Source organism: Sus scrofa, chromosome 15 (genome assembly GCF_054392235.1).
Source record: "Sus scrofa isolate SSC_HxYL_T2T_F1_AM1 chromosome 15, Sscrofa_HxYL_maternal_Yorkshire_Landrace_v2.0, whole genome shotgun sequence".
Lineage (NCBI taxonomy): Eukaryota > Metazoa > Chordata > Mammalia > Artiodactyla > Suidae > Sus > Sus scrofa.
The window spans coordinates 129,349,895-129,365,350 of NC_139397.1; the positions used below are offsets into that span (position 1 = coordinate 129,349,895).

Sequence of the window (15,456 nt, forward strand, 5' to 3'; positions counted from 1 at the left end):
ACTTGGAAGACACTGATACACTGTATATATTGTTGATATTCTGGGGAAAAAAATAGAAAATACCTAGCTAGCTAAATATGAATGTAAGTGTATGGTTAAATAGCACAACATCAATATTTTTCTAACAGTGTTTCTAACGGTGTTATCTTACTCTTTGAAATAATTACCTCTTACTTTTCTATACTGATCCCAAATACAGATATGGTTCTTTATTTAGCACTATGCAACAACTGGAGAGTTTGTTGTTTGTTTTTTTAACCACAAGATGCCAACAGCACTTTATTTTTTCTTTTCCATATCCTGTTCTGCAGCTTCCTTGGTCCTTTTTGTCCAGATGCCAGAGAGCCAGGCATTGGCACAGGCTATGCAGAGACTGGCAAAGGTATTTAAGTTCTCCTCATCGGTGATGACTCTGGCTTTCTCCCTCTTGTATATATTCCATATGGGCATGACTGGTCCGGTCAGCTGGGTGGCCAATTTGAGCTCTTCAGCAGAGCTGTCACCTTTCTTGGAGGCCGAGGGCTTCCTGGGGAAGAGTATGAGCCTTGAGCTGCTGTACATTGGCCTGCAGGGACTCTGTGCACTTGTTCCACCGCCTGGGATCCACCGCGATCCCAATGGTCCAGGCCACCTTCTGTGGATTCTGGCCACTCTCAGCTCCTCCAGGCTGAAGCCACTGCTGGCGTGCACCTTCGTGTGGTACCTGACCGACCATGGGTCATCTCACCACCAGCCTCAGTGGGACGGACAGGGGGCGTGGGGCAATGTGGCGCACCATGGCCGGCTCCACCTTGCACCTGTGGATCTTGTGCGCTGGCTCCTTGAACCACACGGCCTCTAGCAGCTGCCAGCCCTTGTGGAAGTGGGGCTTCAGGAACATGCCATTCCCACTGGGGCTATGGCTGTGGCCTGCAGGCCTCTTTTGAAGGTGCACGACCAAAAATGTGTTTTCCATTCAAATTATGATGTTATCAATGAGGCCATGGCCAGCTAAAAAATTTGTGGAGTCCAGGACAAGATGAAAATACGAGGTCCTTTATTTAAATTAATAATTTTAAGATGATGACAACAAAGCATGTGGTCCTTCTAAGCACAAGGTCCTGTGTAACTACACAGATTGCAGACTCAGGAAGTCAGCCACACACAGGTCCATCTCCAAAACACTTCCTACTGACTTGCATGTGTATTGTTAATAGGATTGCAAAAGACATGGGGGGTAGTTACCAAAAGCATCATTACTTGCCAACGCAGTCAATGAAAGTAACACTCCCACCGGGTCCACCCATACCTATTTATCTTCCACATCAAAATGAACAGGCTCTTGAAAACATGGCAGCAAGGACAAGATGTGGAGGAATTAAGACACGTCGAGCTCTCCAGTTTCCTACCTTTGATTGAAATGCACAATAGTGTACTGTTTGCAATATTCTTTGGCTAGAAAGGTCTGGCTCACACCACTGGAGACTTGAGATAAGATGCAACCCTTAGGAAAATTGGCTTAGAAACATTTGCTCATTTTCAAAATCTTTTCTTCCTATGTTCCAAGAGACAATGAATATGTATCATATATGAATTAAAACTCGGGATTTCCTGCTGTGGCTCAGCGGTAACAAGCGCAACTAGGATCCGTGAGGTTTCGGATTTGATTCCTGGCATCGCTTAGTGGTTTAAGGATTCAGACATAGTATATGTGGCAGATGTAGCTTGGGTCCCATGTTGCTGTGGCTGTGGTGTAGGCTGGCAACCGCAGTCCCAATTCGACCCCTAGCCTGGGAATTTCCAGATGCTGTGATGCTGCGGGTGCAGCCCTAAAAAGCAAAAAAAAGCAAACAAACAAACAAAAAACCTTTTGAACTTAAAACTGCCTTTTGTTTTGTTTTGTTTTAGTTTTGCTTTTAGGGCTGCACTTGTGGCATATGGAGGTTCCCAGGCTAGGGGTCGAATTGGAACCACAGCTGCCGACCTACACCACACTACACAGCCACAGCAACTCAGGATCCAAGACGATGCAACCTACACCACAGCTCACCACAAAGCTGGATCCTTAACCCACTAAGCAAGGCCAGGGATCGAATCCGTGACCTCATGGTTACTGGTCGGATTTGTTTCTGCTGAGCCACAAGGGGAACTCCTGTCTTGTTCTTGAGTCATTCAAATTCACATAATGCATTCACGTAAAACATGAATAAAACTTTTAAAACCATGACAAGGTTAAATTAACTGATCTATATATATGAACTTTGTGAAACACTCAGGTTTAACTCTTACATTATTTTTAGCAATGCAGTATATTGCTGGCATATACATGTAATCTGGGTTCACTGCAGGAACTGGGCAAGGAAATTCCTCCTTCAGTGCAGTCTACAGGCACACCTTAGTGATAATGATTCCTTTACCTTTCACTTACTGGCAGTATTTTATTTCACAGTGTTTCAAAGCTTGACTGATCCACAAGATAATATCAGCATATTTAAATCCTTAATCTCATCAAATCCAACTTTATTTGGTAAATGAAGATTTTTCTACTTCCTTTCATCCAAACTCTCATGATTAGGCCTTTGATAAGGTAGTATCATAAATTGATTCCCTACAGGGAATATACATCTAAGAAAAAATACACTAACTAAAGAAGGGGGAAAAATTTTATACTTTAAAAGAAATTCTCAAAAATTAGCATTCAAGATAGAAAGATCAGGAGATGGATTTTATCTTCCTAATTTCTGAATTACAGTATCAGTCCAATTTCAAAGTTCATTGGAGGTGTAGCATATGCATTTCTAGTTAGAACAAATGTTAGATAAGTATTTTTAAAAGTACCTTTTTAACCACAAGAATTTTGGAAGATATAACAATACCTATCAATTAAAAAAAAAATTAAGACCCTCTACTACCTCACATTTTCTTACACTGCCTTAAATTAACAAAACAAGAACTCAATAAATAAATGGAAAACAGAGGGAAAAAAGCAAATAACAGCAATCTGAACCTTTACAATGAACTCAGGTAGCCATAGCTAAGCCTTATTCAAATTTCAATATAAAAATCCCTATACCTTTGAAATCTGATAGATTATTTCATCAGTTTACTACCCACTTATAATGGACCTGGCCTGAGGTCTACTTTGTCCTAATGATTGCCTGAGGGCTATTTTGTCCTAATGACACAGACATAAGATATACTTTATTTATTTATTCTTGTTCCTGCCACTCCTATGAAAGTTCCTAGGCTAAGAAGTTGAATCAGAGCCACAGCTGCAGGCCTAAACCACAGCAATCCTGGATCTGAGCCCAAACTGCAACCCAACCTAGCTTGTGGCAATGCTGGATACTTAATCCACTGAGTGAGGCCAGGGATCAAACCCACACCGTTAGGGACACTATGTCGGGTTTTTAATTCACTGAGCCACAATGGAAACTCCATATATATACATTAATGTTAATTGGCACTCCTGTGGGAAAAAAAAATATGACGAAGCATACTGACAAATTCCCACCAACTTAATATTAAATATAATATCAATGGTATGTGAAAAAATACTTAAGTTGTAAAATCTTTTCCTGGTAATTTCCATTATAATTTACTCAGTTAACTGCACTTTATAGTGTTTTCTAAGTTCATTAATTTCAATGTAATGCCTAAATATATCATTTAGCTTAAAAAGTATAATTCAGAGCAGTTCAAAACAGTGTATTCTCTACCAGCCAGGAGTCTAAATTTTTCACACTAGATTCAAATAATAGTAATTTTCTATCAATACTCTGCCTTAGCTAACAAAATAAAATTGAATTCTACATGTAATTAGTTTAAAAAATAAAAGTTTTGGTTCCTTTTAACTGTTAAAGTGTTAAGAAAACAAAAAATAATATTGAGAAGGAATTATTCTTTTCAAAGATACTAAATAGACAAATGTTTCTTAAAATTAATTGTGCTTCCTTAGATTGCTAATTAAATAATCACCAATTATAAATATTCTCTTAAATATAAATGATTTACCATACAAACTTCATAATCACAAAATGTTTATATTTTAATGTAAGGCAAGCATTATTTGGATGATTGGTGCTTCTGAAATGTTTTAACCTTAAATTAGTTCCATAAAATAGTAGAGTTCAGTTTATTATAATTAAGTTAATATTGAATTTCAGTGCAAATAGGACAGGTTCAAGAAAGCAGGAGTACTTATAACTTTCTTTGAAATATATTTAAATCTTATGTAGAGAAACAAGATATCCTATACTCTCTGCCTATATTTTATTCAAACAGTATTTATTAACTTGCTATGTGAACAGTACTATAGCTTTGTTTTTGTTTTTTTTAACTTTAAGTTAAGGATATATTCTAAATTTATTCTGCATCTATCCTAAATTGCTATAGGAAAACTGGTACTGAACTTTCAAAATCAGTCTTTCAGAGTAAACAGATAGTGTGATTAGTATCTGCAATTGATACTTTTTTTTTAAAGCATCTTCAAGTGATATAAATGCCATGGCATGCAATCGCTGCACTCAATGTCCAAGGGAAGGAAGGTAAAGGGTAAAGACTTGGCCTGCATTCAGAAATAGTGGCAATAAATACTCTCAATGGAAATTTGCAGGCATGCACTGAACTGCATATGCAGGTAGCCACAGGTTGAACTTTTTCAGAACCATACTAAACATGGAAATAAGCCAAAAGGATAAGATGGATTTCACTCCAGATAAGTTTTTATCCTAAGGTAGACACTGTTTCGTCAGTTTGTGCTGCTATAAGACCTACTGTAGACTGGGTGTCTTAAATGACAGACATTTATTTCTGACAGTGGCCAGAAGGTCCAAGACAAAGTGTCAGCAGAGGTAATTCTTGGTGTGGGTCCTCTTTGGGGATGGTCCCCTTCCTGCTGTGTGCTTACATGGTCTTTCCTCAGTGCATGCATGCTTCTCTCCCCTCATGTTTCTCTCCCTGCATGTTTCCCTCCCATCATGAATGCACCACACCCATGACTTCGTCTAAACTTAATTACTTCCCAAAGGCCCCACTTCCAAATACCAACACATTGCTGGATAGGGCTTCAATGTATGAATAGATACAGATATTCAGTCTATAATATAACACTCGTGATTTTAAGATATCATGTGTCTGTGTGTGTGTACATGGACACATATACATATAAATGTATATACATAATTTTTCTTTAATGCATACTATAATATGCTGTTATAGAGAGTTCAAATTCATTAATTTATTAATTCATCTATTCATTTTCTAGTTTTTCACTTAATAAATTTTGAGGACTTACTCTGTTAGGAGTTAGTATGAATAAGAGCCTCTTCTTCACTTCTGTGTAATTTATGCTTAAGATACCTGAATATATTAGGCAATCAATCCATATTTAGGGCTGAGTTAATCAGTGTGCAATTGTATAGGTAAGAGGATCCAGAATATTAAGTATATCTGGGGCTCTTTAAAACTTCTAGTACTGAAACACTACTACTAACTCCACCATAAATCTTTATTATATTTTCTCTTTAAAATATGTCTATATGTTTGTACTGTTTTGCTCAACATATTTCTTAAATATCTGTGCTCCAATAAAATGAATTTGTTCTAAATGCAAACATAAAAATTATAGTACTGAGTGCATTATGAAAACTGAAATATCTAGTAAGCTTTCAGAAAAGCATCTGAGACTACCATTCATATCTTCCTTTAATACACAAAAAGATCATTGTGATGCATATTTCCATTTTATAGAATTCACACTTTAAATTTCAGAAATGTTATATACACCATTCACCAAAAATACAATCATGTCTTCTCATACATTAATGTATTTCTGAAAACTATTCCAGGAAGTAAGTTAAAGATTGCACAATTTAATTTTCCACTTAGGAAACTAATGTTTGGTATATAAGAAATGACAGGCAATAGCCAGCCCACAATGAAGCTGGGTATAAATGAAATCTTAGGTGTGTACTTTAAGGTTTTTTTATTTATTTAAATGATATTTGACTTATTTGGGAAGCTCTTATACTTACCCCTTCAAATGTAAACATAATATGCTTCAACTCTAAAAGAAGGAGATCTCTTTAAAAGTTTTCCCACTCAACAAAAGTTTGGATTGTATCTACAGAGTCATTTGCAGACAGGGGGGCTTGTTTGTTCATTTTAAGCATGCCTTCTTTTTTTTTTTTTTTTTTTTTTTTTTTTGGTTTTTTTGCCTTTTCTAGGGCCACTCCCTTGGCATATACAGGTTTCCAGGCTAGGGGTCGAATCAGAGCTGTAGCCACCAGCCACAGCCATAGCAACTCGGGATCTGAGCCATCCGCGACTTACACAACTAGCTCATAGCAACGCTGGATCCTTAACCCATTGAGCAAGGCCAGGGATTGAACCCACAACCTCATGGTTCCTAGTCGGATTCGTTAACCACTGAGCCACAACGGGAACCCCTGAGCATGCCTTCTTATAGAAGTTCCTTTCTGCATCTTACTCCAAAGAACAATCTCATGATTTCTGAAATCTTGCTTTAGATCTCCTAATAAACCTCCTTCCAGTATTATGAAGAGCACTTTGTGGTAGCAATCAGCCCCACTTCATGGCATGCCTCATACTCATCATGACTGTCCAATGGCTCTCTTTCCAGGCAAATGACAAATGAGGAGAAGGGATGTTCTAAGTACATGACACAGGGCCTGGCTCAATACATGTTTGCTCAAAGTTAAATAGACTAAAGTAAAATTCTACTGCATAATTTTTTTTTTTAAGATTTTACTGCAAACTTGGAGATTTCACTGTGGGCTCAGACCTCAAGATCAGATATTTCATATTTTATAAAGATGAGTCACACAACTGGTCACCTTTGTCTAAAGTTCATGGCAATGGCTTTTACACTCCATAGTCAGAAAGGCAAATATTTTTAAAGCCTAAACAAAATTCACCAATTCAATTATCTTAAAGATAAAATATTGATTTCAAAGAATGTTGGTGGAAGTTGTATGTTACATACTGAGAATATTTAATCATTCTTATCCTTAGTTATAAGGATAGAAAATATCTTACAGTCACTGGCTTTATAACTTAAAAAGTGGCAACTCTTTTAAAAAGTGGCAACAGAAGGCACCCAAAACTGACAAAGACACTCTGAGTCACAGAAAGAAGAACTGTCACCTCTAAGATAAAGAAAGAACAACTAATACAGAGGCATCTAGAGATGTAAGAGTTGGCGACCAGTGGTAAAAATAAATGCATCTAGAGAGGGAAACTGACATATTGGTCATTTCAGTTCATACTGCAAGTAGACACAGCAATCAAGTATGACATGCATGTCACTTGTTTTCACCTACACATGAGGTGTCTACTCTATGATGCTTCTGGGTTAGTGTACAAATACATATAGGAAAAATGATTAGATTTTATTAATTGCTAGCCACACAGTATAGGCAAAACAATATGTACGATTCTGTATGAACACCTATTTTTGGTATTTTTAAAGTCTATGAATTTGATGCTATCTCTTATTAGCTTTTCATTTATGGGTTCAAATTTAAGGAAGGTGATGCACTACGCAAAAAGTACTGTTAATGAATGTACACTTTCAGGTACCTTAGGTGGAGATAGACACTTACTTGACCATGTTATTTGAAATACTATGCCAACATGATAATAAGATTAGTTGATGGCTCTGATTTGGCCCATGAGTTTGGTTTTTTTTTTCAAAATTAGAAAAAATATATTATTAAAACCTAAATAGTATTTTGGAATTCTGCTTAATCACATAAGATCAGGTTTTTAAAAATTATACATTCTAGAATGCAATTTACAAATTTTCTTAATCAACCATAATGATTATTATGATTTAATAAAAACTTTATTTTTTCTAATGTTTTCTGGATGTCCTTTAATAACTCATCTTGAAATTCCCCTTTATATATATATATATTTTTTTTTTGGTCTGAGTTTCCTTGATGCTAATACAAACTTACTATATATCAGGCCACCATATAATCAAAATGTCTACCTATCTATTAAAATAAAACAGACAATCTTTGTTTTATTTTCAAGCTTTTAGATTGGTTACTTACTAAATAAATATTTATCAAATACCTACTTACTCTGTCTGGCTGCCAGGACCCTACAAGGGTAGCTCTCCCTCCCAAGAGGTAGCCAACAGAGTCAGAAAAATTCTGTGTTACTCTCATTGACTCTTTTTCAAGCTACTCTCAATTTAGCTAAACCACATACATCCAAAAGAAATGAGTATGGAACATCTATGGGCATACAAGCCTACTTTTTTTTTCATCCAATCAAAAGGAGAAAAAGTTTTCAAAGTTATATTAAAAAAGAGAGCCCCATCATTTCCCAACATGTACATCCACTGACTGCTACACAAAATAAGTTGATTTGTAACTGTAATTACACAAAATAAGTTGATTTTAACTTAATTTGGTCATATACATTATAGCATTGTTCATCCTAGAACAATGAAATGTACTTCAGTAATAGCTTACATACAGAGCACATTAAAATTAGGTGATCCCAGGTTAGCATATGGGTTGCTTTGGTGCAGAAGAGTGCTACTGTGAAAGGGAAGTGCTGAGGAAGTCAAATTTTAATATAGAAACTCACAAAGACTTTATTTACTTGTGTATATAATCAAGGAAAAAGCCTTTTATTTTCAGAGTGAAAAGTGTAAGCAGAAAGGCAATTCATCAATTTGTCAATTACTTTACCAGAGACAATAACTCATGTCCATCTTAGTTATGATGTACAAAAAATTATGGTATAGGTGATTTCTAATGTTATGTATCCATGAAGAAAATATTGTCCAGAAATATAAATATAGCAACTGATAACCAAATCTTTAACTATACCTATATATGCTGTTTTAAAGATGTAAATAGATTTTTCTAAGCTTTCTTGAAAAATGTCATTACAAATTAAGTAGTTATAATACTAAGTTCAAGAATGTAATTTGGTATTGAAAATCAAGCTCATTATTGATTTCAAATTTTTTGAAGTTAAAGAAAATCAATTTTTATTTTATGTCTTTTTGCGATTTCTTGGGCTGCTCCCGCGGCATATGGAGGTTCCCAGGCTAGGGGTCTAATTGGAGCTGTAGCTACCGGTCTACACCAGAGCCACAGCAACGCGGGATCTGAGCCGCATCTGAAACTTACACAACAGCTCACGGCAACGCTGGATCGTTAACCCACTGAGCAAGGCCAGGGATCAAACCCGCCACCTCATGGTTCCTAGTCGGATTCGCTAATCACTGAGCCACGACGGGAACTCCAAAGAAAATCAATTTTTAATAAACGAGTTTGATACTGATATTTCCCCATATATTAAAAATACCTAATTTTATATACTAGCATGGAACAATCTTTCAATTATTTTTTTAAAGCATGATACAACAGTTTGTAATGTGTTATCATTTAATCTTTGCTATTAAAATGTAATTTTATTATATATGTAATTTTAAACAATTTTGTTTCTAGCTTATATATATCATACAGTTTCTCTGCAAGAACCCAAATTCTAGGAAATGAAACTAGGTTGCTGAAGACAGTGGTGGAGAAAGAATTTTCAATGAACATTCTTTTGTGCCTTTTGAATTGTGAACATGTGACTGCATTGACTATTTTAAAATTTTTAATTGAAAATTTTAAAAAATCTACTTAACTTAAACATGTCTATACATACATATACATAGACACACATGTACACACAGATATGTATATTTTTACAAAATGTATCTGATAATTAATACATTATAGAATCATTATGTAACTTCTCCCAAATACTAAGGCAGTTGTTATTTTAAACAATAACTTCAAAAAGCCATCTCAAAATGAAGTACACTTTTATTGTAACACAATAATTTAACTGTAATTTGGTCATATACATTATAGCATACAGGTATAATTGATTAAGGAAAACTATTATTCAGATCTTGGGACTACTAAATATATTAGAAATTCATCATGCCTCCACCTCTCCCTTTCTTTCCTGGTTACATTCTATGCATCTTAATCATGTCACTATGCATAAATTGATCTGCCAAAGAATAGCACTTTTAAAATCACTGCCCATGTTCGATCATCTTCACGCATTTTCTAGCTGGTTGGTATCCATCATTTTTAAACCATAATTTGGAGGAATAGGAAAGTTTATATATTTTTCATTTTTTGTTCCTGTCCACTAAATACTTTAATAATCATATTCTTGATATGCAGGATAAGTCATCTAATCATGTGAATTATTAGTTTCTTAGTATAATTATAATCATAAAGTTTTCCTCTGAATGGATTTTCACATATTGAACCATTTATTTTCAAAAATGTCTTCTGATAAAAAAAACTACAACTGCAACTTTTCATATCCTTTTTCATTCATACAATATCTGCACTTCTCTGCAGAGTATTTTAGACTTTAACAACTTTGGAAATATATTGTCATTATTTTCTACTTTTAAGTTTGAGCATGACATTACTCTTCAGAGAGGGCTTAAATCCAACTTTAAAATACAATTTCTGATTGTTTGAGTTTCTTCTTAAATGCATTTTATTGCCAAATATATATAAGTTTTCAGCAAGACTATGTGACTATAACTTGTACAAATTTGTTCCTTTTCATAGTGCATTTTCTTCTCAACATGTATTTCAAAGTGATTTAGTAATTTCTTTCTGAGGCTGAAACACAGAAACTAATATTTTAATTAAAGTATTTTAAAAACCTAATCTCTCCTGTTCCTCTTTCTCTACATATGACAAACACACACATACACGCACATATATATATAAATATATAATCATCATTAATATAAAAGTTCCTCTGTGTATGTTATACCACTGATCTATCTGTGAGTCATACACTGAACATTCGTGACTCTCCTGGAGTAATGATGAGTGTGTATCACATATCCACATTTGTTTATGATCACCCCTTTGGAAGTAAAGCCTGTATTTTAAAAATAACTGTTGCAGACTGTGAGTGCTGGCTAAGATCACACAATAAGGCTAAGAGCTAAGTGACCCCCACCCTTCCCCATCATGAAGTAAACTTGAGACAGAGGCCTCAGTGTTACTGCACCCCAGACAAGTAGGACTGACAGATACCAAAAGACAGAAACAAATGTTTGCCACTTATACTTGCACATGAGACAAGAGTTTTCTGATAAATCTATACTTTTGACACCAAGTTACAAGTATAAAAATGTCTTTTGCATTCATTTATATTACTTAATAGTATCCATTTGTAAGAGATACCTGTTTTACACCATTTAAGAGAGAATCAATTTGTCATTCCATTCCATTTCTAATGCAGAAGTCTAACCCAACCCAGAAAGCATTATTGATATGGAAATGAGTGTAATTAGCAGCGTAAATGATCTGTTATTTATGATACAAGTCAGAGCAGTAAATCACCATTGGTTCACTATCATTACTATGCAAATAGAAGAAGGCAGTTAATGGTCCATGTGTTAAAAACAGGCCACTTGCTTGCTCATTTGCAAATGAAAGGCAAGGGTGAAGGTTTAAGGGAGAGATGACAGTTTATCACATCTGTCCTACTACATGGACTTAAGAAAACCAAGTCAAATAAATAGTTGCACTAGTTTTAAAAGTTACCCCCCTTTTCTACTGCATATTCTTTGAGCCGATTCTAATGGTACTCTCAAATGTATCTTTAGTTCCTTCTAATTTGCACAACAGGAATTGGGAATGATTGTGAGTATGCTTGTAAGTGTTTTGCAATGTGTGAAATACATTTTATGTCAGTAGGGAAAAACCATAAAAATTTCCTATTGTGAAATAAACTATCATTACTGGTCATATAATTCTCTTCGTTCTCCTACAAACATACTTTATTTTCTTGTAAGAAGGCAGTCCTCTTGATTTGAGGACTCAGAGACTACAAAAATATTAATAGGCCTCATTGCAAAATATTCAGTATACTTAAAGAAATTGTTCTGTCTTTCTTGGTCCCTTTTGTTTAATTTCCTGGGGAATGTCTGCTCATGGGGGTACTTTAAATGCATCAGATACAGGCCAATGCTTGCCTAGTGAAATGGAAACAAAGGTAAGGTACGTGAAAAGCTAGGGATGAAGGGATGAAGGGTGACTACAAATTCTGCAAGCTTCACTTGTATACATGTGATAATTTTTGGAAGACTTACATAAATACAAAACTTAGAATAATAATGTCTTTAATTTGGAAAGACACAATATAAGATTTCAATTTCACTTAGGTAAATTAGCTCCATATTTATAACCTCATAAATATAATTGGAAAATCATTTATGGAATCTTTTTTGTCTATTGTTAATTTTTATTGAGCTATGACTTCCATGTCTTTACAAGCTATGCAAGGATTTTATATGAAGGAAATGAAAATATATTTAAATGTAGTAATATAGTGAAAAACATTTTACCTATATCACATTTTTGTTTACATGTTTGTCAGACCTGTGTCTTAGTTCATCTTTTTGAAGTATCAATTTATCTTTTGTTAAATACCATAATTTTCTTCCTTTAATTCCAAGGAGATAGCTAGACCATTGAGTTCCCTCACCTCACTGGAGTTTTCAAAGATAAGTTCCTTCTGACTTCTGTTTTTAAAACCTTAAACTCGTTGATAAGATTAAACTGGAGGGAGGGTGAATGGCTCTTTGTTGAGCCCATGCAGTAGTATCAAGAACAGCAGAGAGAGATGTATGCCATTAAACGCTGGGAAGAGAAGGGAAGTCTCATGCATGGAGATAGAATAGCTTAAGTGCCATGCCTGGCCACACTTTAAGGAGATGGCGTGATTTCAGAGGACTAGTTCTTTATTCTGCAGTTAACCAGAGTCCTAGCAACTAAGAGATGACAGAATCAGATGAGGATAATTCAAGGAAAGTTAGTTTTAACAGTTGTAGGCAATGCAGGGGAATATGAAGGCATAGTACAGGAATGGGATCAGCTCTTCAGAGATGATGTAAGTCCCAGACCCAACAGGACTAAACGAGAAAAGAGAGCCTCATGCAGTCAGCTTCTGTTAGGGCAGCAATAACCTTCTGTTGAAGGATACAGACCAAAAAGATCTCACAAAGAAGGAACCAGGGAAACAAATATTCAATTTCGCTATGCTTTCTCCCTCTAATTTTCTGCTATGGCTTCCCAGATGGTCCATTGCATAAACCTAACCAAATCTCAGAAAACAGAAGGGTCCAAGGATCCATCAAAACACATCAGATTTTCTCCAAGTGGAACAGCGAAGTCAGGATTCCCAGTGGAGTGTTATGTCTTCAAGGGTCCACATACATTTGGATAGGTGAGCACACCAGAGGTGATGGTCATGGACCAAAAAATAAGAATCTTCCCCTCAAGCTGTACAGGATATTCACCAACATTTAGTAAGCTCTTGATATGTCCAATGGATTCTGCTGTGCACTTTACATAAATTACTTTTCTTCCTCTTTACAGTATTTTGAGGTATGGCCTATTATTATTCTCATTTTATAGAATAAGAAATTGAGCACAAGAAGATAATTATCTTACTGAAGAACAGATGATGAATTTATAGCAGCTAAATTCAAAACTGTATGGGTCCGGTTCTAGAGTTCGTTAACTTCACCACCACATGTAATGCTTTGCAATGTCTGACCTAAATATGCTGACAAAATTCCCAAGTATGGAAAGCAAACTATAAAAATCATTTAAATTTATTATATATAATTTGAATTAACTGGTTCTTACAATTAATAGTATGTAATGTAAAGTCTTATTGCAACTTTATAGCATTATGTTGGAGGGGAAGAAGTAGTAATGGGATGTATACATGTACAGAATTGCACCATTGCTTTACAATGAGATGAAGAGGAAGGAACCACTCAGGTACTGTGTAGATTAGATAATCCACTTGGCTAAAATCCAACAGGTTAGAAAGAAAAAAAATACATATATATATATATATTCTTCACTGAAAGTAAACTTTTCCTTAAGATTTTGTGAGCCTGAAAGAAATTCCACTGAAATGTTAAAAAAATACACTCCTAAAATTCAATAATTTAGAGAAAGTTCCTTCTGGAGAACTTTTTTTTTTTTTTCCTGTCACATTTACACTTAATACCAAATGTTTGAGAAATGTTCTTTACAATAAAAGAAAATTAAAAAGTGATTGGATTAATTGATGTATGAACAAATGGAGAGAGAAATAAACAGGTAGATTAGGTTTGATGTGGTTGGAAGAAGGTAGCTATTTTCATATTACATAAATTTTATCCTGAGTTGTTACATGATTACTAGCTTCAAAGAAAGTCATGCCAGGTCTGGTATTTATTATTTAACTTGGGTTTACATATTAATACCCATGTCTAATATACAGTGTTTTACTTTAAGTGGGAACTGCATATATAAAAACCACTTAAATGGAATATAACTAGGAACCAATTATTGAAATCTACCCAGTGTACATTTCTAATCTTTTTTAAGCTAGCAATTTGTTTTTATTTAAAACCTCTGAATATCCAGAAATTACTAATAATAAGAATCATTTTTTAAAGTTAGTTGTCTTTGTGTGATATTTACTTTCCATGCTTTTTTATATACAAAGATTTCAATTTTAAATCAATACAAGAAAATCAGAACATTTTCATTTTGTTATAAATAAAACTCATGAATGCTAATACTATGATTTTTAGTCATCAGAAATTTAAGTGCATAAAAATGCTGGTACTTGGTAAATAAGATTAATTAGTACCCAATGGATATTTTGTTATGTAAATTTTGAGATCTCATTCCCAAACTTTGTGTAGTATGAGGCAGCTAAGACAATGGCTACTGAGAGTTCCCCAAAAGGATTCAATAATTTATAAAAATACTGAAAAAAAAAGACAAATCAAGAGGGAAAAGGTGATGGGGAAGGGGAGGGGGGCAGAGAGATGGGAAAAGAGAGATAGAGACAGAGAGAGAGAAAGAAAAATAAGGAAGGACAAAGAGTTTTAAACTAAGTTTTAATGACCTTCTGCTCCTGCCTCCAAATCTGATCACATCAGTCTAAAAAAATGGAGTGATGACATGCCTACATTGCCTCTGCTTGGAAACAATCATGGACTGACTCCTTGGTAACTTCTCATGTTAATAGAGTCACGTGAATTTATTGTTGTAAATCTATATAATAATGACCCCACTTAGACCCCCTTCCAAGCATTCCAGACTTACAGATCCAGCTGCCTACTCTACAGCTTTATTTGGATGGCAGGTGGCATAATAAGCATAACACACATCAGATTGAGCTGTGATCTCCTGGTCCACACCCACCCAAATACCACCTCTTCACAACCTTCATTTCTCTTCAGCTGATGTCAACTCCATCCTCCCACCTGCTCAAATCAAAAACCTTGAAATTATTTTTGTATTCCCCTTTCTTTGCAATTCCACATCTGATTTCTCAGTGGTCCTGTGGCTCTCTCTACCTTTATAATGTATCCAGAAT

General features: G+C 35.0%; 1 protein-coding gene and 1 pseudogene across 6 annotated transcripts in view; both read right to left on the reverse strand.

Annotated features, from left to right (window-relative positions):
• The window catches only part of ERBB4 (erb-b2 receptor tyrosine kinase 4), a 1,134,420-nt gene that overhangs the window by 1,013,798 nt on the left and 105,166 nt on the right, over nucleotides 1–15,456 (reverse strand). The window lies entirely within an intron of this gene.
• LOC146396126 (large ribosomal subunit protein eL13 pseudogene) lies at nucleotides 140–1,080 on the reverse strand (annotated as a pseudogene).